The sequence below is a fragment of the Phocoena sinus genome, chromosome 3, assembly GCF_008692025.1.
Source record: "Phocoena sinus isolate mPhoSin1 chromosome 3, mPhoSin1.pri, whole genome shotgun sequence".
Taxonomy (NCBI): Eukaryota; Metazoa; Chordata; class Mammalia; order Artiodactyla; family Phocoenidae; genus Phocoena; species Phocoena sinus.
Window position 1 is genome coordinate 50539954 of NC_045765.1, and position 23673 is coordinate 50563626.

The 23673-nt window shown below is 40.2% G+C and overlaps 1 pseudogene; it reads left to right on the forward strand.

Moving 5' to 3' along the window:
- Window positions 1-7500: 7500 nt before the first annotated feature.
- On the forward strand, window positions 7501-17456 carry LOC116751024 (annotated as a pseudogene).
- The last annotated feature ends 6217 nt before the right edge of the window (window positions 17457-23673 follow it).

Sequence of the window (23673 nt, forward strand, 5' to 3'; positions counted from 1 at the left end):
CCCATAAGAAAATGATGCTTGAGGTGAGCAATGAAGAGTGATGATGAGTAAAGAGGATGAAAAGGAAGAGAAGCACGTCCCAAGTCGGGGGGAGGCTGTGGGGTGGGGACAGCATGTGCAAAGGCCTTTGTCAGCTGACACGAAATGCAACTGAGAAACCGAAACAAAGGAAGTGTGCTTTTAGCACAGGGAATGGGAGGGGCAGTAGTGCAAAATGAGGCTGGTAAACTAGGCAGAACACCACACCTTTGCAGGCCTTGTTCAAGACATCTTTCAGTATCACAATCACTGAGAACCCCTTAAAGAGTCATAAGCTGCAGGTGAAAAGACTACTCTCACTCTCTTTGGGAGAACATGTTGGAAAGTGCTCAGACCAGGGGCAGGGGAGGAAGATGTGGACTCAAGGAGACTGAGTGCAATGGCGTGTAGGGAGCAGGCTCAGATCGGTGGGAGAGAAGGCCAGCTGAATCCAGAAAAGGGTCAGGGAAGTAGAAAAGGATACCTGTGAGACATATTTAGGAAGAGAAGAGGATGAGATTTGCTGATGGAAGAGATATGGGAACATATGTATATGTGTAACTGATGCACTTTATCATAAAGCAGAAACTAACACACCATTGTAAAGCAATTATACTCCAATAAAGATGTAAAAAAAATATATACATGTTTATGATGAGAAAATCAGAAAATATAATAAAAAAGTAGAACAATAAAAAAAAAATAAAAAGGTTTGCTGATGGGAGGATTAGAGGTGACCGTGGCTATTTCTTTTTGCCTTCACTCAGTTAGGGTAGCTAGAAGAAGATCCGTTTTGAGGGAGATGTTTATGGATTTCAGACTGCTCATGTTTTATGGGCATTGGGGAGCTGCAAGCTGAGAAATCAAGAAGGCAATTGAATGTATAGGGAGCTCAAAAAGTGAAGTCTGAGACATAAATTTGAGGGTCATTAGCAAATAGATAAATTTAGAGACATAAATTTGAGGGTCATTAGCAAATAGATGGTGATTAGAGCTTTGCATGTGGTTGAGATTGCTACAAAAAAGGGTACAAAGTAGGGAGAGACAAAGGCCTGGAATGGAGAGCTAATTAACTACATTTATTTGATTTTTAAAATTTTCCTATTATTTTTATAAGGAAATGATACTAGAGTTTGTATCCAATTTCTCCTGACAAATCACTTTTTTTAAAAAATTGAGGCCTCTGAAACAAACCACACATCTCCAAGTTACAGTACAACCTTGGGCAATTGTTAATCATATGTGTTTTCATTAAAAAAAAAAAAAAGCAATTGCAGTTTGGTTTTTTCACTTCAGATTACAGAAGGGGAAAATTTTTTTCTTAAGTATTTTAGATAAGAAGAAAGCAAGAATTGATCTTGCTTTCCGTAGCTTAAAAAAAAAAAAAGCAGGTTGTTTTGTATCTTTAAAAACAACCTACTATCCATAGGGAGAAAGAGGCCTTATCTGATTACGACAATGATTGGATTTTTTTGTACATACTGACATTTGGTACAGGCACTATCTTTGAATCATTCCAGTTCTAGCACCATCACATTATTTGTACGTGTTTATTGCCTCTGTTAAAATAGAAAGATACATGCATGTGCTATTTCCTTTATAAAGAAAACCCACTGGGTTGTGTCATTGCGTTGGCCCTTAGAAATTGTTAAATTATGTCTTTGTTAGTGTGGAGAGAAAATATATAAGCATGCTTACTTCACCACCCTCTTATGGTTCTCTTATCAAGCTTTCAGATGTTCATAGCCATTAACTCTAGCTATGAAATGGGCATAGCTGGAAACAAAATAGGGGACTAGAATAATTTTTCAAAAGAGTAAGCAATGATATCCCATCATTGGGGTGGGTTGTTCATACATTTAAGCGAAATACGTGCTGCAATTCTGTATGTGTACTCCATTGCTTTCAATAATGACGCCAGTGACAGTGAGAGTAGGGGAAAGTGTTGATTCTCTTTAAATTTGATAAGAACTCTCTGTAACTTTATTAATACATCATTATAGCTCAAAATCTGCATACAGTTTGATCCAGCAATTTTATTTCTAGAACTTTAAGAAATTAATCATGAAACTCTGAAACGTTTAATCCACAAGAATATTAATCTCTATTTGGCTCTGAGAAGCAAAAACTTAGAACCAGAGAACACAGGTTAAAAATGGTAAGGTCGGGCTTCCCTGGTGGCGCAGTGGTTGAGAGTCCGCCTGCTGATGCAGGGGACATGGGTTCGTGCCCCGTTCCTGGAGGATCCCACATGCCGCGGAGCGGCTGGGCCCGTGAGCCATGGCCGCTGAGCCTGCGCGTCGGGAGCCTGTGCTCCGCAACGGGAGACGCCACAACAGTGAGAGGCCCGCGTACCGCAAAAAAAAAAAAAAAAAAAAAAAAAAAAAAAAAAAATGGTAAGGTCCATCTATATGATGAAATAACTTGCAGCTATTAAAATCAGGATGTCAAAATATAATGAAATGGAAATAGTCACTATATAAGAACATTTTGTAAATACATATACGGAATACCACTTCTGTGCATGCATGTGAAAATGACTATTAAAAAAGTTTGAAATTGTATGCACTGAATACTTAATAAGACAATTCTTAAGTTTGAGTGTTGAATATACAGGTGATACATTTTTGTGGCTTTTTTGTATATTCCAATTTTTTCTCAATGAATGTGACTTTTCCATAGATATAGCAAAGAACTAATTTAAAAATATGATTACAGTAACCAGAGATACCTATTCCTTTGTCCCTCATCTACTTGCTAATATTTGGCATCCTAAAACTAGGGATTTATTTCTCTTCAGTCCTGCAAAAATATTTCCTTGAGAAGAGAATTTACAAAGCAATAATAGTCATTTACATTTCAGTTTAAATAAGCTCACTGGCTCCTTCCAGAAACCTAAGTTTTATGGGTACAAATGAGGCTGCATCACAGGACGATAGGACCCCCAAGAGGAAGGTGAGTCCACTCCCGAAGGCTTACCCTACCTGTGGGAACCTGTGCCTTTTCACATTTTACCAATCTAAGGAGAAGTTGATGTAATTTAGTAATCTTAGAACTCTGCTCAAGGTCTTGGCATTTAACACTTTTAACAATGGATAAAAATGTTTGCAGCTCATTATTTGTTTTTAATCAGATTCAGATGGACGCTTTATCACCTACTACCCTAAATGTGTAATAATAAATACGGATCTAAGATCCATTCCTATATTGCCTAGGCTCTGGCATGTTAATTCTGTTTGTCTTCATTATATGTTTAAAATAACTTGGACTATTCTGAATCTCTTCCTTCTCCTTAGAGTTTTTCATCATTTATTCATTTCCATTGGGAAAATTCATTTTTGAGTAGGATGTCATTCAATCAACCTAAATGTTAGGTTTAGACAGCAGATTAAACTAGAATTAGGCTACATCATTCAAAAACACCCTATTCCTTCTAATACTTTTATTACCACTAATGCTACTATGAAGGAGAAAGCATTTATTGATCTTCTATGATTCAGGTACTTTACCTAATTAGATTACATATTAAATAGTTCACATATATTTATATAAATTAATGAAATTATATAAGCAACCCTTTCAGGTCAGTGATTTGTTCTTGTGTGATAGGTGAGAAAACTGAAATTTAAAGATTCCCAACAACTTGTCCAACATCACACAGCTCAGAAGTACCAAACTGGATTCAAACCTTGGTCTCATTCAACTCTAAGTTTCCACTTTCATCCAGTGTGCTATGCTAACTATCTAGATTTTTGAAGAAAAAAAATAGCGACCCTCCACACCACTACTAGCATTAGAATCACTATCACCACCAACTAGAATGTGATGTTGAGGGCCATTTTCAATAATAGGACGCATCACTGTAGCCAAGCTAACTGTCTGCCACTCTCAATACGTTTTAATGACAACAGCTTAAAGTCAGTCACAGAGTCTGAGGTTCCTAGACGATCTGTGCTCTCTAAAGCACTCACGTAGCCCAAAGGTCACTTGGAATTCTGACAGCCATCTCCATTTTTCTTGACATAGCTGTCACGTCACACTTGAGTTTATTTCCACTATCTATACTCAGAATCTTTGCAATCAAGTTATTTTAGACAATTGATGACAAACTACCACTCAAGTCACCATTTTGGATGAGTTGAGGCACTTATTTATTTTATCTCTTGGTAGACTTTTTCAGCAGCCTGTAAGCTGATACATATAAATGACAACCTGGGTTGAGTATATTTTCACTGGACTTGACAAGCTCACTGGACCAAAAGACCTCTAGCCCAGGTGGGAATAAGCATGCTGAAAGGTCTAAATTACTTAAACATATTTCCTCTCAATCAGAAATTTGAGTTCTCACCAGGCTTGTGGAATGAAATTGGCCATTTTAGTTAAGGCCCATTGGAAGGAAAGGGAAAATAACATTTTAAAGAATAGATGAATAATCTCATTGATGTCATACCTGTTCCCTCAGACAGGCATTCTCTATTCTAGATTTGGTGGGACTGAGAAAGAAGCAATAAGGAGACTACGGTATAGCCAAAGAAAAAATATAGTTTTATGCACAGTATGTTATATATAGCATGTATATATTTACATATACATATTATATTTTTGTACGTATGTGTGTGTATATATATATATGTATGTATATATGAAATTGGGAAATGACTTACTCTCTCAAAATACCAATAATACCATGCACTGCTTAAGGAATATTTAAAAGCATAAAGTATATGACCAGCACTTTATTAATAATCACAGTCAACGTCTATTAAGCACTTACTATGTACCAGACACACTGTGCTACACAGATGCACACAATTATATGTGTATAACTCTCACAATAGCCCAGTGAGTTCCCATTTCACAGGTAGGATAACTGACACTCAGAGAGGGCTAAATAATGAACTCACTTAAATGTACATTGTTAGTAAGTGGCAAAGCCGAGATTATACATACAGGTCTTTTGGCTCTGCAGTGATGATGCTAATCTATATACTATACATTCTCCCTAATGATCCCTGACAGATACCAGAATTTCTCAAGTTGTGGCCTGATGCTATCTCTATCAGATTTACCTGGTATGTGCTAAAACACAATTTCTTTGCTCTTTTATTCACTTTCCAAATTAGAATCTCTGGAAAGCAGGTCCCAAAGATCTACATTTTTTATTTGCTCCAAGCGTGACTTTTCAAAAATGTCAGTATTTGAGATCAAGTGTGGCTAACAGGAGGCTCATGACTGTGAGAATAATACAGTAGAAAGACCGTGGTATCAGAAGTCAGGTGACCTGGGTCTTAATTCCACCCTGCAAGTAATAAGTTCTGTGACTTTGGACAAGTTACTTCACCTTTCTGGGCCTGTATTATCCCATCTGTAAAGTGGTGATATTAGATCAGATGCCTACTATAACATTTTGCAAATACTTTAAACAGACCCCCACAATATGGGAAATATTAGTTCTGTTAGGCTCTGCATTCATCAGTCTACTCATAAGTCCTGTTTGCAGGGCCGGCCACTGTATTTCAGAGAGACTTTCACTCTCTGGAGTGGAGTCAAGACTGGCCAGCACCACAGCCAGGCAAGAGCATGTGGGTCCTTCCCTGGCCTTCAACACTCTTCTAGGTTTAATTAAAGATGGGTGAGTGAGGGCTGCCATTCCAAACATGCCAGGGTTGAGGCACAGAAGTAGATTTCTTCCGACCAGCAGCATATTTTCATGGAAAACAAGTGATATTTTCTATTTGAGAAAGCAGGGACTTTTAGAACTGACAGCAACAGCTCCCTAATCTATTTGAGCTAAGAGGTAATCATTTCCAACCTCCGAAACCATTCCTGCAAATCCAACAGCACGCATGTCATTTGTGGCTCACACAAATGTACTGGCCTTTACAAGAGAAGTAAATACGTCCTCAGTGCCTGCTTTGTATTGGCAATTAACTGATCTGCTGCCAGAATCTGGCTTCTGCATATGCAAATGACCGTTTAGCAGCACACCGTAGAATGCAGGGACACATTTCATTTTGCATGCATATTTTGGGAGCCTGGAAGAAAACGTGGTCTTTATTTTAATCTGCAGTGGCTTGTCCAGTGTTTTCCACACAAACATGTTTACTACATCGGTGTTTGATATTTAGGTCCCAAAATAAACAGTTAATGAATATCCATGTATGTTGAATGCAATCAGAGAAAGAGCCAATAGACTGTCAGAGTGCATACTCCTACACCCCACCTGTAACCATTAGGATAACAGGACTACACTGCCCCTAACAAGGCACAGAATCGTTCATTCAACAAACAGCTATCATTGCACACGACGTAATAAACAATGGAGGCTTTTTTTTTAATTTCAAGGAGGAAAAATTACCGGAAAGTAGAGAATAATGGTTTAAGAGTGTTTATTCAATAAATATTTATTGAGTACATACTTCATGTGTATGAGATACTGATAGAGGCACTGAAGCTTCAAGCAATGAATTTTTTTAAAAAAGTGTTAAAAATTATTTCTCTTGCAGAGTTCATGTTTAGTCTGAGGAAGACAAAGATTAAATGAATATGAAGTATGATAGACGGTGATGAGTACTATGAAAGAAAGAAAGAGAGAGAGAAAAAGAAAGAAAGAGAGAAAGAAAGAAAGGAAGGGAGAAGGAAACAGAGGTACTGGTGAAAGGTGACTGACTTAAATAAGGTCAGGAAAGTAAAACCGAGAAGATACAATCTGAATGTAGATCTGATGAAGATAAAGAAGTGAGCCATGGGGGTATCAGTGCAAAGAGCGTTGTAGGCAGAGAAAACTTTAAGTGCAATATTTCTGAAGCAGGTGAATGGATGGCTAACATAGAGGAAACAAATGTTAAGAAAGGAGTCAGAGAGATAAGAGGATGCCCGACCCTCTAAGCCTTTGTAAACCATAAAAAGTTTGACTTTGACTCTGATTGAGATAGGAAGCCATTGGGATTTGAGCAGAGGATGACATCACTGAACTTGTATTTTAAAAGAAAGACATTAGCCATTGAGCTGAAAGTAGACTATAGCAGACAAGAGCAGAAGAAGGAAGTCTGGTGGGTTGGGTTTTGCTATTAACAAATTTATGAATGATGGATCAGGGTAGTAGTGGTGAAGTTTGTGGTAACCGGTTGGATTTTGAATGTCTGTGGAGCTAATATGATTCCTTGGACCATCTAATTTTCATTTTGAAATTTCATATACATGTAGAAAAGTATGAAAAACATCATTGTAAAACTTACCAAATAATGTAAAGCAAACACCAAGTATCCCCCAGCCAGGTTAAGAAATAGAACGTTGCCAGCACTCCAGATACTCCATAGAGTTAGCACATTGGAAGAAAGACTGGATGTGCTAAGTAGAAGCATGGAAGATAAAAAAAAAAGACCCAAATCAAACTTATAAAGATGAAAATTACAAGAGCTTAAATAAAAAATTCACTACATAGGATGAACAACAGAATAGACATTGCAGAATAAAAGATTAATGAACTTTCCAGATGATGTCTTTCATGAAAAGGGATAGAACTACGTTCTTGAGAAATATGATGGACATCTTCCAATAGAAATAAAAGCTGCTCCTGCAGGCTCTGTCATTCTCAGAGAAAGTTTCTCTTCATAGTAGAAAACTCAGATTCACAGTGTTACTTGCTAACAAACTGGATTGAGACTATTCTTGTTCAGTCCTAATATCCAATAACAGTGGTCACAAATGCTAGAGAGCAGAAGAAAATATTGGCCAAATATTAATTAGAAATTTCCAATAACCTAGATGGTCCTGTATGTAAGTTACATGATTTTGGCTACAGAGGAGTCTCTTTTTAAGAGACTGCTGGCATTGGAGCCTCTGCTCACTTGGTTAATTTCAAAGGAAAATATAGAGTAGCAGGGATTGGTTTAATTACAAATACTGTGGAGGGGGTACCTTCAAGATGGCACAGGAGTAAGACGTGGAGATCACTATCTTCCCCACAAATATATCAAAATTACATCTACATGGGGAACAACTCCTACAGAACACCTACTGAATGCTGGCAAAAGATCTCCGATTTCCCAAAAAAGCAACAAACTCCCCACATACCTGGGTAGGGCAAAAGAAAAAAGGAAACACAGAGACAAAAGAATAGGGATGGGACCTGCACCTCTGGGAGGGAGCTGTAAAGGAGGAAAAGTTTCCACACACTAGGAAGCCCCTTCACTGGCGGAGGGGAAGCTTCGGAGGCACGGAGGAGAGCGCAGCAACAGGGGTGCGGAGGGCAAAGCGGAGAGATTCCCACAAAGAGGATCAGTGCCAACCAGCACTCACCAGCCCAAGGGGCTTGTCTGCTCGCCCGCCAGGGCGGGCGGGGGCTGGGAGCTGAGGCTCAGGTTTCCGAAGTCGGATTCCAGGGAAAGGTCTGGGGTTGGCTGCATGAACACAGTCTGAAGGGGGCTAGTGCACCACAGCTAGCCGGGAGGGAGTCCAGGAAAAAGTCTGAAGTGCCTAAGAGACAAGAGACCATTGTTCCGGAGTGCTAGAGGACAGGGGATTCAGAGCACCCCCTAAATGAGCTCCAGAAACGGGCGTGAGCCGCGGCTATCAGCACAAACACCAGAGACGGGCATGAACAGCTAAGGCTGCTGCTGCCGCCACCAAGAAGCCTGTGTACAAGCACAGGTCACTATCAACACCTCCCCACCGGGGAGCCTGTGCAGCCCACCACTGCCAGGGTCCCGTGATCCATGGACAACTTCCCTGGGAGAACACAAGGCACGCCTCAGGCTGTTGCAATATCACGTCGGCCTCTGCCACTGCAGGCTTGCCCCGCATTCTGTAGAAGTCTGAGTGAGGCAGAGCCCCCTAAGGAGCTGCTCCTTTAACCCCCTCCTGTCTGGGCAAAGAAGAGACCCCAGAGGGTGACCTACACGCAGAGGCGGGGCCAAATCCAAAGCTGAACCCCAGGAGCTGTGCGAACAAAGAAGAGAAAGGGAAATCTCTCCCAGCAGCCTCAGGAGCAGCGGATTAAATCTCCACAACCAACCTGATGTACCCTGCATCTCTAGAATAACTGAATACACAAGGAATCGTCCCAAAATTGAGGTGGTGGACTTTGGGAGCAACTGTAGACTTGGGGTTTGCTTTCTGCATCTAATTTGTTTCTGCTTTTATGTTTATCTTAGTTTAGTATTTAGAGCTTATTATCATTGGTACATTTATTGATTTCATTGCTCTCTTTCTTTTTTTAAATATATCTATATATCTTTTTCTTTCATCTTTCACCTTTTGTGTGTGTATGTGTATGCTTCTTTGTGTGATTTTGTCTGTATACCTTTGCTTTTACCAATTACCTAGGGTTCTGTCTGTCCATCTTTTCTTTTTTTTTTTGTATAGTTTTTAGTGCTAGTATCACTGGTGAATTTGTTTTTTGGATTGGCTTCTTTCTTCTTTCTTTCCTTTTTTTTCTATTACTTTTTAATTTTTTTATTTTTAATATTGTTAATTTTAATAACTTTTATTTTATTTCATTTTAGTTTTCTTCTTTTTTCTTCCTTTCTTTTTCTTCCCCTTTCATTCTCAGCTGTGTGGCTGACAAGGTCTTGGTGCACCAGCCAGGTGTCAGGCCTGAGCCTCTGAGGTGGGAGAGCTGAGTTCAGGACATTTCTCCACCAGAGACTTCCTGGTCCCATGTAGTATCAAACGGCAAAAGCTCTCCCAAGATCTACCATCTCAGGGAAAAGACCCAGCTCCACTCAATGAGCAGCAAGATACCATGCTGGACACCGTAGGTCAAACAACTAGCAAGACAGGAACACAACCACACCCATTAGCAGAGAGGCTGCCTAAAATCATAATAGGGGCACAGACACCCCAAAACACACCATGGGATGTGGTCCTGCCCACCAGAAACCCAAGATCCACCCTCATCGACCAGAACACAGGCACTAGTCTCCTCCACCAGGAAGCCAACACAACCCACTGAACCAAACTTAGCCACTGGGGGCAGACACCAAAAACAACTGGAAAAGCTGAGGTTGAGGAAGATGGCAGAAGAGTAAGACGTGGAGATCACCATCCTCCACACAGATACATCAGAAATATATCTACACATGGAACAACTCCTACAGAACACCTACTGAACGCTGGAAGAAGACCTCAGACCTCCCAAAAGGCAAGAAACTACCAACGTACCTGGGTAGGGCAAAAGAAAAAAGAATAAATAGAGACAAAAGGATAGGGACGGGACCTGCACCAGTGGGAGGGAGCTGTGAAGGAGGAAAGGTTTCCACACACTAGGAAGCCCCTTCGTGGGCAGAGATGGCGGGTGGCGGAAGGGGGAAGCTTCGGAGCCACAGAGGAGAGCGCAGCAACAGGGGTGCAGAGGTCAAAGGAGAGAGATTCCCGCACAGAGGATCGGTGCCGGCCAGCACTCACCAGCCCGAGAGGCTTGTCTGCTCACCCTCTGGAGTGGTTGGGGGCTGGGAGCTGAGGCTCAGGCTTCAGAGGTCGTATTGAAGGGAGAGGACTGGGGTTGGTGGCGTGAACACAGCCTGAAGGGTTTAGTGCACCACGGCTAGCCGGGAGAGAGCCCGGGCAAAGGTCTGGACCTGCCGAAGAGGCAAGAGACTTTTTGTTCCCTCTTTGTTTCCTGGTGCACAAGGAGAGGGGATTAAGAGCGCCGCTTAAAGGAGCTCCAGAGATGGGTGCAATCTGCAGCTATCAGCGCAGACCCCAGAGACGGGCATGAGACGCTAAGGCTGCTGCTGCTGCCACCAAGAAGCATGTGTGCAATCACAGGTCACTATCCACACCTCCCCTCCCAGAAGCCTGTGCAGCCCACCACTGCCAGGGTCCCGTGATCCAGGGACAACTTCCCCCGGAAAATGCACAGCGCGCCTCAGGCTGCTGCACCGTCATGCCGGCCTCTGCCGCCGCAGGCCCGCCCCGCCCTCCGTGCCCCTCCCTCCCCACGCCCTGAGGGAGCCAGAGCCCCCGAAGCAGCTGCTCATTTAACCCCGTCCTGTCTGAGCAAAGAACAGATGCCCTCAGGCGACCGACACACAGAGGCGGGGCCAAATCCAAAGCTGAACCCCAGGAGCCTGAGAACAAAAAGAGAACGGGAAATCCCTCCCAGCAGCCTCAGGAGCAGCAGATGAAATCTCCACAATCAACTTGATGTACCCTGCATCTGTGGAATACCTGAATACACAACGAATCATCCCAAATAGAGGAGATGGACTTTGGGAGAAAGACATATTACTTTTTCCCCTTTTCCTCTTTTCGTGAGTGTGTATGTGTATGCTTCTGTGAGAGATTTTGTCTGTATAGCTTTGCATTCACCATTTGTCCTAGGGTTCTGTCCGTCCGTGTTTTTTTTCTTTTTACTCAAAAAAATTTTTCTTTCTTAATAATTATTTTTTATTTTAGTAACTTTTATTTTATACTCTTTCTTTCTTTCCTTCTATTTTTTCTCCCTTTTACTCTGAGCCGTGCAGATGAAAGGCTCCTGGTGCTCCAGCCAGGAGCCAGTGCTGTGCCTCTGAGGTGGGAGAGCCAACATCAGGACACTGTTTGACAAGAGACCTCAAAGCTCAATGTAATATCAAATGGCAAAAATCTCCTGGAGATCACCACGCAACACCAAGACCCTGCTTCACTCAACGACCAGCAAGCTACAGTGCTGGACACCCTATGCCAAACAACTAGCAAGACAGGAACACAACCCAACCCATTAGGAGAGAGGCTGCCTAAAATCATAATAAGTCCACAGACACCCCAAGACACACCACCAGACGTGGACCTGCCCACCAGAAAGACAAGACCCACCCTCATCCACCAGAACACAGGCACTAGTCCCATTCACCAGGAAGCCTACACAACCCAGTGAACCAACCTTAGCCACTGGGTACAGACACCAAAAACAACGGGAACTATGAACCTGCAGCATGCAAAAAGGAGACCACAAACACAGTAAGATAATCAAAATGAGAACACAGAAAAACACACAGCAGATGAAGGATCAAGGTAAAAACCCACCAGACCTAACAAATGAAGAGGAAATAGGCAGTCTACCTGAAAAAGAATTCAGAATAATGAGAAAAAAGAAAATCCAATATCTTGGAAACAGAATACAGAAAACGCAAGAAACATTTAACGGACCTAGAAGAACTAAAGAGGAAACAAGCAACAATGAACAACATAATATATGAAAACAAAAATAGTCTAGAAGGGATCAACAGCAGAATAACTAAGGCAGAAGAACGGATAAGTGACCGGGAAGATAAAATAGTGGAAATAACTACTGCAGAGCATAATAAAGAAAAAAGAATGAAAAGAACTGAGGAAAGTCTCAGATACCTCTAGGACAACACTAAATGCACCCATATTTGAATTATAGTGGTCTCAGAAGAAGAGGAGAAAAAGAAAGGGACTGAGAAAATACTTGAAGACATTATAGTTGAAACCTTCCCTAATATGGGAAAGGAAATAGTCAATCAAGTCCAGGAAGCACAGAGAGTCCTATACAGGATAAATCCAAGGAGAAACACGCCAAGACACATATTAATCAAACTATCAAAAATTAAATTCAAAGAAAACGTATTAAAAGCAGCAAGGGAAAAACAACAAATAACACACAAGGGAATTCCCGTAAGGTTAACAGCTAATCTGACAGCAGAAACTCTGCAAGCCAGAAGGGACTGGCAGGATATATTTAAAGTGATGAAGGAGAAAAACCTACAACCAAGATTACTCTACCCAGCAAAGATCTCATTCAGATTTGATGGAGAAATTAAAACCTTTACAGACAAACAAAAGCTGAGAGAGTTCAGCACCACCAAACCCGCTTTACAACAAATGCTAAAGGAACTTCTCTAGGCAAGAAACACAAGAGAAGGAAAAGACCTACAATAACAAACCCAAAACAATTAAGAAAATGGGAATAGGAACATACATATCGATTATTATCTTAAATGTAAATGGTTTAAATGCTCCCACCAAAAGACACAGACTGGCTGAATGGATACAAAAACGAGACCCATATATATGCTGTCTACAAGAGACTGACTTCAGACCTAGGGACACATACAGAGTGAAAGTGAGGGGATGCAAAAAGATATTCCATGCAAGTGGGAATCAAAAGTAAGCTGGTGTAGCAATCCTCATATCAGACAAAACAGACTTTAAAAAAAGACTATTACAAGAGATAAAGAAAGATATTACATAATGATCATGGGATCAATCCAAAAAGAAGATATAACAGTTGTAAATATTTATGCACCCAACATAGGAGCACCTCAATACATAAGGCAAATACTAACAGCCATAAAAGGGGAAATCGACAGTAACACAAACATAGTAGGGGACTTTAACACCTCATTTTCACCCATGGACAGATCATCCAAAATGAAACTAAATAAGGAAACACAGCTTTAAATGATACATTAAACAAGATGGACTTCATTGATATTTATAGGACATTCCATCCAAAAACAACAGAATACACATTTTTCTCAAGTGCTCATGGAACATTCTCCAGGATAGATCATATCTTGGGTCACAAATCAAGCATTGGTAAATTTAAGAAAACTGAAATCGTATAAAGTATCTTTTCCGACCACAATGCTATGAGAATAGATATCAATTACAGGAAAAGATCTGTGAAAAATGCAAACACATGGAGGCTAAACAATACATTACTTAATAACCAAGTGATCACTGAAGAAATCACAGAGGAAATCAAAAATACCTTGAAACAAATAACAATGGAGACAACACGACCCAACAACCTATGGGAGGCAGCAAAAGCAGTCCTAAGAGGGACGTTTATAGCAATAAATACTACCTGAAGGAACAGGAAACATCTCACATAAACAACGTAACTTTGCACCTAAAACAATTAGGGAAAGAATAAAAAAAAAACTCGAAGTTAACAGAAGGAAAGAAATCATAAAGATCGGATCACAAACAAATGAAAAAGAAAGGAAGGAAACGATAGCAAAGATCAATAAAACTAAAAGCTGGTTCTTTGAGAAGATAAACAAAATTGATAAACAATTAGCCAGACTGATGAAGAAAAAAATGGAGAAGACACAAATCAATAGAATTAGGAATGAAAAAGGAGAAGTAATAACTGCAGAAATAAAAAGGATCATGAGAGATTACTATAAGCAACTCTATGCCAATAAAATGGACAACCTGGAAGAAAGGGACAAATTCTTAGAAATGCACAATCTTCTGAGACTGAAACAGGAAGAAATAGAAAATATGAACAGACCAATCACAAGCACTGAAATTGAAATGATTAAAAGTCTTCCAACAAACAAAAGCCCAGGACCAGATGGCTTCACAGGCGAATTCTATCAAACATTTAGAGAAGAGTTAACACCTATCCTTCTTAAACTCTTCCAAAATATAGCAGAGGGAGGAACACTCCAAAACTCATTCTACAAGGCCACCATGACCTTGATACGAAAATCAAACAAAGATGTCACAAAGAAAGCAAACTACAGACCAATATCACTGATGAACATAGATGCAAAAATCCTCAACATAATACTAGCAAACAGAATCCAACAACACATTAAAAGGATCATTCACCATGATCAAGTGGGGTTTATCCCAGGAATGCAAGGATTCTTCAACATATGCAAACCAATCAACATGACACACCATATTAACAAATTGAAGGAGAAAAACCTATGATCATCTCAATAGATGCAGAGAAAGCTTTCGACAAAATTCAACACCCATTTATGATAAAAACCCTCCAGAAAGTAGGCATACAAGGAACTTTCCTCAACATAATAAAGGCCACATATGACAAACCAACATCCATTATAATCCTCAATGGTGAAAAAGTGTAACCATTTTCACTAAGATAAGGAACAAGGCAAGGTTGCCAACTCTCACCACTAGTATTCAACATAGTTTTGAAAGTTTTAGCCACAGCAATCAGAGAAGAAAAAGAAAGAAAAGGAATCCAAATCGGAAAAGAAGTAGTAAAGCTGTCACTGTTAGCAGATGACATGATACTATACATAGAGAATCCTAAAGATGCTAACAGAAAACTACTAGAGCTAATCAATGAATGTGGTAAAGTAGCAGGATACAAAATTAATGCACAGAAATCTCTGGCATTCCTATACACTAATGATGAAAAATCTGAAAGTGAAATTAAGAAAACATTCCCACTTACCATTGCAACAAAAAGAATAAAAACCTAGGAATAAACCTACCTAAGGAGACAAAAGACCTATATGTAGAAAATTATAAGACACTGATTAAAGAAATTAAAGATGATACAAATAGATGGAAAGATATACCATGTTCTTGGATTGGAAGAATCAACATTGTGAAAATGACTCTACTACCCAAAGCAATCTACAGACTCAATGCAATCCCTATCAAACAACCACTGGCATTTTTCACAGAACTAGAACAAAAAATTTCACAATTTGTATGGAAAAACAAAAGACCCTGAATAGCAAAAGCAATCTTGAGAAAGAAAAATGGAGCTATAGGAATCAGGCTCCCTGACTTCAGACTATACTACAAAGCTACAGTAATTAAGACAGTATTGTACTGGCACAGAAACAGAAATATTGATCAGTGAATCAGGGTAGAAAGCCCAGAGATAAACTCACGCACATATGGTAACCTTATCTTTGATAAAGGAGGCAAGAATATACAGTGGAGAAAAGTCAGACTCTTCAATAAGTGGTGCTGGGAAAACTGGACAGGTACATGTAAAACTATGAAATTAGAACACTCCCTAACACCATAAACAAAAATAAACTCAAAATGGATTAAAGACCTAAATGTAAGGCAAAACACTATCAAACTCTTAGAGGAAAACACAGGGAGAACGCTCTATGACATAAATCACAACAAGATCCTTTTTGACCCACCTCCTAGAGAAATGGAAATAAAAACAAAAATAAACAAATGGGACCTAATGAAACTTCAAAGCTTCTGCACAGCAAAGGAAACCATAAACAAGACGAAAAGACAACCCTCATAATGGGAGAAAATATTTGCAAATGAAGCAAATGACAAAGGATTAATCTCCAAATTTATAAGCAGCTCATGCAGCTCAATAACAAAAAAACAAACAACCCAAGCCAAAAATGGGCAGATGACCTAAACAGACATTTTTCCAAAGAAGATATACAGATTGCCAACAAACACATAATAGAATGCTCAACATCACTAATCATTAGAGAAATGCAAATCAAAACTACAATGAGATATCATCTCACACCAGTCAGAATGGCCATCATCAAAAAATATACAAACAATAAATGCTGGAGAGAGTGTGGAGAAAAGGGAACACTCTTGCTCTGTTGGTGGGAATGTAAATTGATACAGCCACTATGGAGAACAGTATGGAGATTCCTTTAAAAACTAAAAGTAGAACTACCATATGACCCAGCAATCCCACTACTGGGCATAAACCCTGAGAAAACCATAATTCCAAAAGAGTCTTGTACCAAAATCTTCATTGCAGCTCTATTTACAATAGCCAGGACATGGAAGCAACCTAAGTGTCCACTGACATATGAATGGGTAAAGAAGATGTGGCATGTATGTACAATGGAATATTACTCAGCCATAAAAAGAAACGAAATTGAGTTATTTGTTTTGAGGTGAATGGACCTAGAAACTGTCATACAGAGTGAAGTTAAGTCAGAAAGAAAAAAAAAATACCGTATGCTAACACATATATATGGAATCTAAAAAAAAAAAAGTTCTGAAGAACCTAGGGGCAGGACAGGAGTAAGGACACAGACATAGAGAATGGACTTGAGGACATGGGGAGGGAGAATGGTAAGCTGGGATGAAGTGAGAGAGTGGCATGGACATATATACACCACCAAATGTAAAACAGTCAGCTAATGGGAAGCAGTTGCATAGCACAGGGAGATCAGCTCATTGCTTTGTGTCCACCTAGAGGGATGGGATATGGAGGATAGGAGGGAGAGGCAAGAGGGAGGAGATATGGAGATATATGTATATGTATATCTGATTCACTTTGTTATAAAGCAGAAACTAACACAGCACTGTAAAGTAATTATTCTTCAATAAAGATGTTTAAAAAGAAAATGCTATGGAACAAAAGATCCTGTTCTAGTCTATTCTGTTCTAGTGGCAGAACACAGTACCATAACAGCTTGAGGTGAAGACCATAAAAAAGATGTTTCTGAACATAAAGAAAACAGTTTTTATCAGCGCCTGGATTTGTAGTCTGCAATAACTATAACATTAATAATGTGTGAGAGATAATAGAGGGTAAGGATCTAAGACATTTAATGTTTCCAAAGTGTGCAGAGGCACCACTAATAATCATAGCTGTTTCTTGAAATCTTCTTAATACTGTATTAAAGACTGATATTTTAGGTACGAATTTCCCTGCTACTGAGAACTCAATGAGCTGCAAGTTGCTGCCCCCTTACCCTAGAGTATAGTCAAGGGGATGTTGCAGATGTAACACCTTTAAAGAGATTGTGGAAGGTGTGAAGCAAAAAACAAAAATGGAGCGTTGAAAATGTTTCTTTTGGTTCTGGTGGAAGCTTTGCTACAGCCATTAACAAGGCATCTCTTGAACGTTTCCGTCAAGCATAGTCATGTTGTAATTAGTGGCCTTGGGATTAATGTCTTTAAGGACTTTGTTGCTGATCCCAACAAAAGGCCCAGGTAGGGCTGTTTACCTTTACATAGGATACCAGCAGGGAATTTTGTTGCATTTGAAAAATACTTTGAAGAATAAGGTCATGATTTTCTCCAGACAGTGTTCAAGAATGGGATGACAGGGCTTCCCTGGTGGCGCAGTGGTTGAGAGTCCGACTGCCGATGCAGGGGACGCGGGTTCGTGCGCCGGTCCGGGAAGATCCCACCTGCCACGGAGCGGCTGGGCCCGTGAGCCATGGCCGCTGAGCCTGCGCGTCCGGAGCCTGTGCTCTGCAATGGGAGAGGCCACAACAGCGAGAGGCCCGCGTACCGCAAAAAAAAAAAGAATGGGATGATGACAAAAAACTATTTATTTGATGTAGTAAGAAAAAATACAAAACTGGATATGGAACTTCTCCAGCTGGATATGGCAGAATCTCAATAGGCTTTGTTTTATGACTGGATATGTGTGTGTGAATATATACACACGCATGCATGCATAGATCTCTGTGTGAATATGTAATGCACCATGTTTTTCATACAGGCATATGGTGGTTCTTTGTGTTTTATGGTACATTTCAATGAAATTACTTGCTTGTTTATGAATATACTGCCCTTTCATTTTTTTTTTCTTTTTTTCTGCAATGTTTAGGTGATCTCAAAGTAGGAAATACATTTAATCATGTAAAAGATTAATGCTAAAATAAGCTTTTTGGGCCTTTTGCCAGTAGATAGTAATTCAGTCTGGTATTGATCTTTTCACGAGTAACAGAACTGAGAAATTTTATATATAACCGAAGATCATAAAATAGGTTTGCATAAAATTATCATGATTGCTTCATGTTTATATTTAACTTATAGTTTTGTATAAACAAGATTGTGTAGGGCTTCCCTGGTGGCGCAGTGGTTGAGAGTCCGCCTGCCGATGCAGGGGACACGGGTTCATGCCCCAGTCCAGGAAGATCCCACATGCCACGGAGCGGCTGGGCCCGTAGCCATGGCTGCTGAGCCTGCGCGTCCGGAGCCTGTGCTCCGCAACGGGAGAGGCCACAACAGTGAGAAGCCTGCGTACCCCAAAAAAAAAAAAAAAAAAAAAAAAAAAAAGATTGCGTAAGATATATTTAAAGTTTTAATGATTTAACAATCTTTCCAACTTTTCATGATTTTTAGGAATGCAGACTTTTATGAAAATGAAATTACACTCCCTTTTCTCCATTAATAAGCAAATAAATTATGGCCTTATCAAAGTTGTGTCATTATACAGTTTGAAAATTATGTCAGGATATACCCTATAGAATTACTAACCTCAATGCCCCTTGTAGAGTATATATTAATCATTCTACATTAAAGAAAATAATGGTTGTTAATGGAATGCCAAGGCACTATACAGTGATTATATATGTTAGTTGTGGTATCATAGCAGTGAAATGTCAAATTTGAAAGGCCTGTACTACAATTTTACATGAAAGAGACTACTCGTGGCTCTAATATGCACCTTGCGAGTTTAAGGAGATAATGTTTTTTAGACAGAAACTCTGCTTCCACTATAGATTAGGTACATAAGTATAAACTTTGACAAAAGTGGAAGGAGTGTATTCTAAAGTAATTGCACTTCTGAATTTATTTTTCATATCCTATATTTGATATGACTAAATGAATTACTGGAACAATTAGTAAGTGTACTTAATTTAAATGTTTTGATCCTGTTATACTTTTCATTAAGTTTTAAAAAAGTTAAATTAGATACAAAATTGTAAAAAAAAAAAAAAAAAGATTAGTGAGCTTGAAGGTGTAGCAATAGAAATTATTCAAAATAAAATAGAGAAAAAGTACTGGGAAAAAAATGAAACCATCAGTGAGCAGTGAGACAACTTGAAGTGGCTTCATCTATAAACATTTAGAATTACTCTCCCCAGAGGAGAAGAAAGGGGAAAATATACATATATTTTTAAAAATTGGCTGAAAATCTTGTAAAGTTCATGACAACTATACACCCGCAGATTTGAAAAGCTCAACAAACCCCAAGCATGAGAAACATGAAAGAACCTGTCTTTGTTCCCCTGTATATACCATGTCTATTTGCATTGGCTGATTTGAAGATTTTCTTTCTTCACTAGTTTCAAGCAATTTGATTAAAATGCACCTTGGTTTAGGTTCTTTTATATTTCTTGTTTGTTATAAGTATTTCACATAATTAGTTTTTATTGTGATTGTTATAGGTAAAATTTTGTCCCCCCAGAATAGACACTTTGAAGTCCTAACCCTCAGTAATTCAGAATGTGACCTTATTTGGAAATAAGACCTTTACAGAGGTAATAATTAAAATGAGGTGGGCCCTAATCCAATATGACTGATATCTTTGTAAAGAGGAGAAACTTGGACACAGAGACAAGTATGCACAGAGGGAAGACAAGGTGAAGACATACAGGGAGAACACCATGTGATACAGAGGATTGGAGTGACGCATCTATAAGCCAAGGATTGTCAAAGATGGCCAGAAAACCATCAAAAGGTAGGAAGGGCAAGGAAGGATTCTCCTACATGTTTCAGGGGGAGCATGGCCTTGCTGACACATCTTCATCCTTAATAGCCTCCAGGCATTTAGAGTATGAGAGATCCTGTAAGTGCTCTGAAACAAGTGAGACCAAAGATGGTTCTTCAGGCAGCCCCCAGGAAAGTTGGACCATTGGATGTTCTCTCCAATTCTTTTTGTTGTTTTTTTTTTGCGGTACACGGGCCTCTCACTGTTGTGGCCTCTCCTGTTGCGGAGCACAGGCTCCGGACGCGCAGGCTCAGCGGCCATGGCTCACGGGCCCAGCCGCTCCGCAGCATGTGGGATCCTCCCGGACCAGGGCACGAAGCCGTGTCCCCTGCATCGGCAGGCGGACTCTCAACCACTGCGCCACCAGGGAAGCCGTCTCTCCAATTCTTTACCTCTCCAGGGAGAAGCTGGGAACTGAGGCCTTTCACCTATTTTCTCTGTGCTAAACCAGGAGAAGGGCTGCAGTGATGAGCTACATGCTAGATCAAACCACTGTCTTTGTCCTTACTAATCCTCAGGTGGCTAGAATATACTGGGTTCTGTTAGCACACTGAGACAAACAAGACAAAAGCCAGTCCTTGAGCAGCTCTTCTAAAAGTTGGTGCATTTGCCATGTGGTCCAACTCTCTTTTCCTCCCCAGGGAGAAGCTGAGAGCTGGAGTTTTTCATGCCTTCACTTTGTGTTAAGCCAGGAAGAGGGGTTATGCAGAGTGCCAGCCCAAACCACCATCTTGGTTTCCTTCTGGTGTCTAGAGGATCTCAGGTCCCAGAAGTGTTACATGACCGGCAAAACAGAAGCCAGTCCTTTGGGGAGCTCCTGGAAAAGTTGGAGCAATGGACTGCAGTCTAACTCTTTCCTTCTCCAGTGAGAAGCTAGGAGCAGCAGTGTTTCCTTCTGATCCTGTAGGGATTCTGGCAAGAAGGTGTCTTGAATTTCCCTACTGGTTTCAATGTGGCTGGTTTCACACTTGCCCAAAGTGTAGGAGCCTCTCAACTAGCTTCTGGATGTCTCACCAAGGGAATTTTTCTCTGAATTGTTGTTGAATCAGTATGTTTATGGGTGAAGGGGAGTCCAAAGCTTCTTACTTATTCTGCCATCTAGCTGACATCATCCTGCAAGAGCCAACTAGCTCTTAAGCAGGTCTAATTCACCACATAGAGTTTCTAAAAATACTTAAGGAAACTATGCAATGTTCTAAATATCCTGAGGAAGTATTTACAAGAGTATCGGAGTACAGATTATTATTGCCAGTTTGATTCCACTTATTCTCCCTAAGGAGGAGGCAGCGATGTGCTGATGTGTGTGCATTCTTCCCAACTTCACTTTCAGTGACATCATATTGATAGCTTGAAATCAGTCATGATGCGGGCATTACACCATGGAAATTGGCAAATGCTATAGATCAGCATTTGTGGAAGTCTGGAGAAAATCAGGTTGCAAACCTGTAACATGTGGGTAATGTTGGGAAACGGATTAGTAGGGCAGGCTCATTGATTAAATTCTAGTTATGTAGCATTTTATTGTACTGTAGTTGGCAAACACGCTTTACAAAAATGACGTCATTATCCCTAAGGAGGTGGCAGTGATGGGCTGATGTGTGTGCATTCTTCCCAACTTCACTTTCAGTGACATCATATTGATAGCTTGAAATCAGTCATGATGCGGGCATTACACCATGGAAACTGGCAAATGCTATAGATCAGGGATTTTTTTTCTTTTGGAAAATCAGCTGTTAAAGATTTACCAGTACAACATCTGGAGGATTATGAGTCTAAAACACTATGCACTGTGGATGTTGAGATAGAATTTGGTTTGGGTCCCAGGGAGACAGACTGAGATGAAGATTTTTATGTGGAAGTTCTACTAACCATGTCTTGAATTTTTTGTATTTTGACGCTTTGACATCTGGAGCCTTGCCAACACTAAGGGGCCACCCAATTCTTAAAGACAGTAAACAATCTGCTCACCCGTATGCCTTTAAATGCAAACCTAACAATCCAGAACCCATACCCCCAGCCACGTGTCTTAACCACCCCAGGGTCAGGCACCAGACAACTAAGATCAGCCTCTAGGCCCCAGAGCCCAGTGGAATTATCACAAGATAGCCAATACTAAGCCTGTAGGTAACAAACTATCTTTCCAATGGCAATCAATTCCTGATTGTTGGCCTTACCATACATAAATCATAACAAAACCTATCTTAAAACAGCAGTTCTTTGGGAGTTCCTTGGTGGCCTTGTGGTTAGAATTCCAGGCTTTCACTGCCGTGGCCCTGGGTTCAATCCCTGGTTGGGGAACTGAGATTCCGCAAGTCGCACGGTATGGCAACACACACACACACACACACACACACACACACACACACACACAAGCAACAACAAAACAGCAGTTCTTTGAGGAATGCTCTCAAGATAAACACATTTGAAGAAGAGATGGAAATAGAGTTGGGAAGAGAGAAGATTTACCTATGATTTAGTCTCAAGAAAGGCCTCAATCAACCCCACAGAAATGGGAAGAACTGTGATGACCCTTCCATGTGATTCCCTTTGAGTCAAGGGGCCCAGCTTTCATAACCCTGTATCGATCAGGGTAGGGTGTATCCAGACCCTAGATAGAGGGCTTATCCTTGGGCTTTGAAGAAACTCTGGCTGAGAGCATTACCCAGAGAGGGATTCTGCTAAGTGCTGTTAGCCACCAGTATTCTCAGCAGCTGTGGGAAGCTCTTTAGTTCTGAGAGAGGGCTGGGGACATGAACCCCTGCATGTACTACAAAACAGGAAGATAAACTCAACTACCAAACGCTGTCTACCTTAGATGATTCATGAGCTTTCTGATGGAGTCAACATCATTGAGGAGAATAAATGCTGTAGTTGAAAAGGTACTAAAAATTCACATTAAGAGTCAGGTATGTCCTTTCAACCTTGGCAGAAAAATAAATGTAAAATAAATTAGCCATTTACAACTTTGCAAAACCTAACATGCTGTGAAGATTTATCAGCTGGACCATGAAAAAAAAATGACTCTATTCAACAAAGCAATTAAAAAATGAAAACAGCTGCAACTGAAGTCCAAATAAAATAAGCTTCAAGAGTAGAAGAAATGTGGAAATAAAAATTTGTTGGATCTCTCTCTCTCTCCCCCTCTCCCCTTTATTTGGCTTTAGAATTTCATACAATTTTATAAAGCTAGTGGCTGCCAGAACAGGATAGGGCAATTGGCAAGGGCTGAGAAATCTCCTCACCCCCAAGAACAGTGAACACAAGGGCATGTAGCCAGTGTGGATTCTGAGTGGCAGCCGGGTGATTCTAAGGAAATTTTCTATTTGTTCCTAGTTGTCTTCTTTCTAGTAACTAGAGAATAAAGATTGTACAATCCACACTTACCGTTCTTTCATTATTCTAATAACCCATGATAAAAATATTTTAAAATGTTAAAAAGATATCATAGTTGAGCCACAAAGTTCTATGGATTA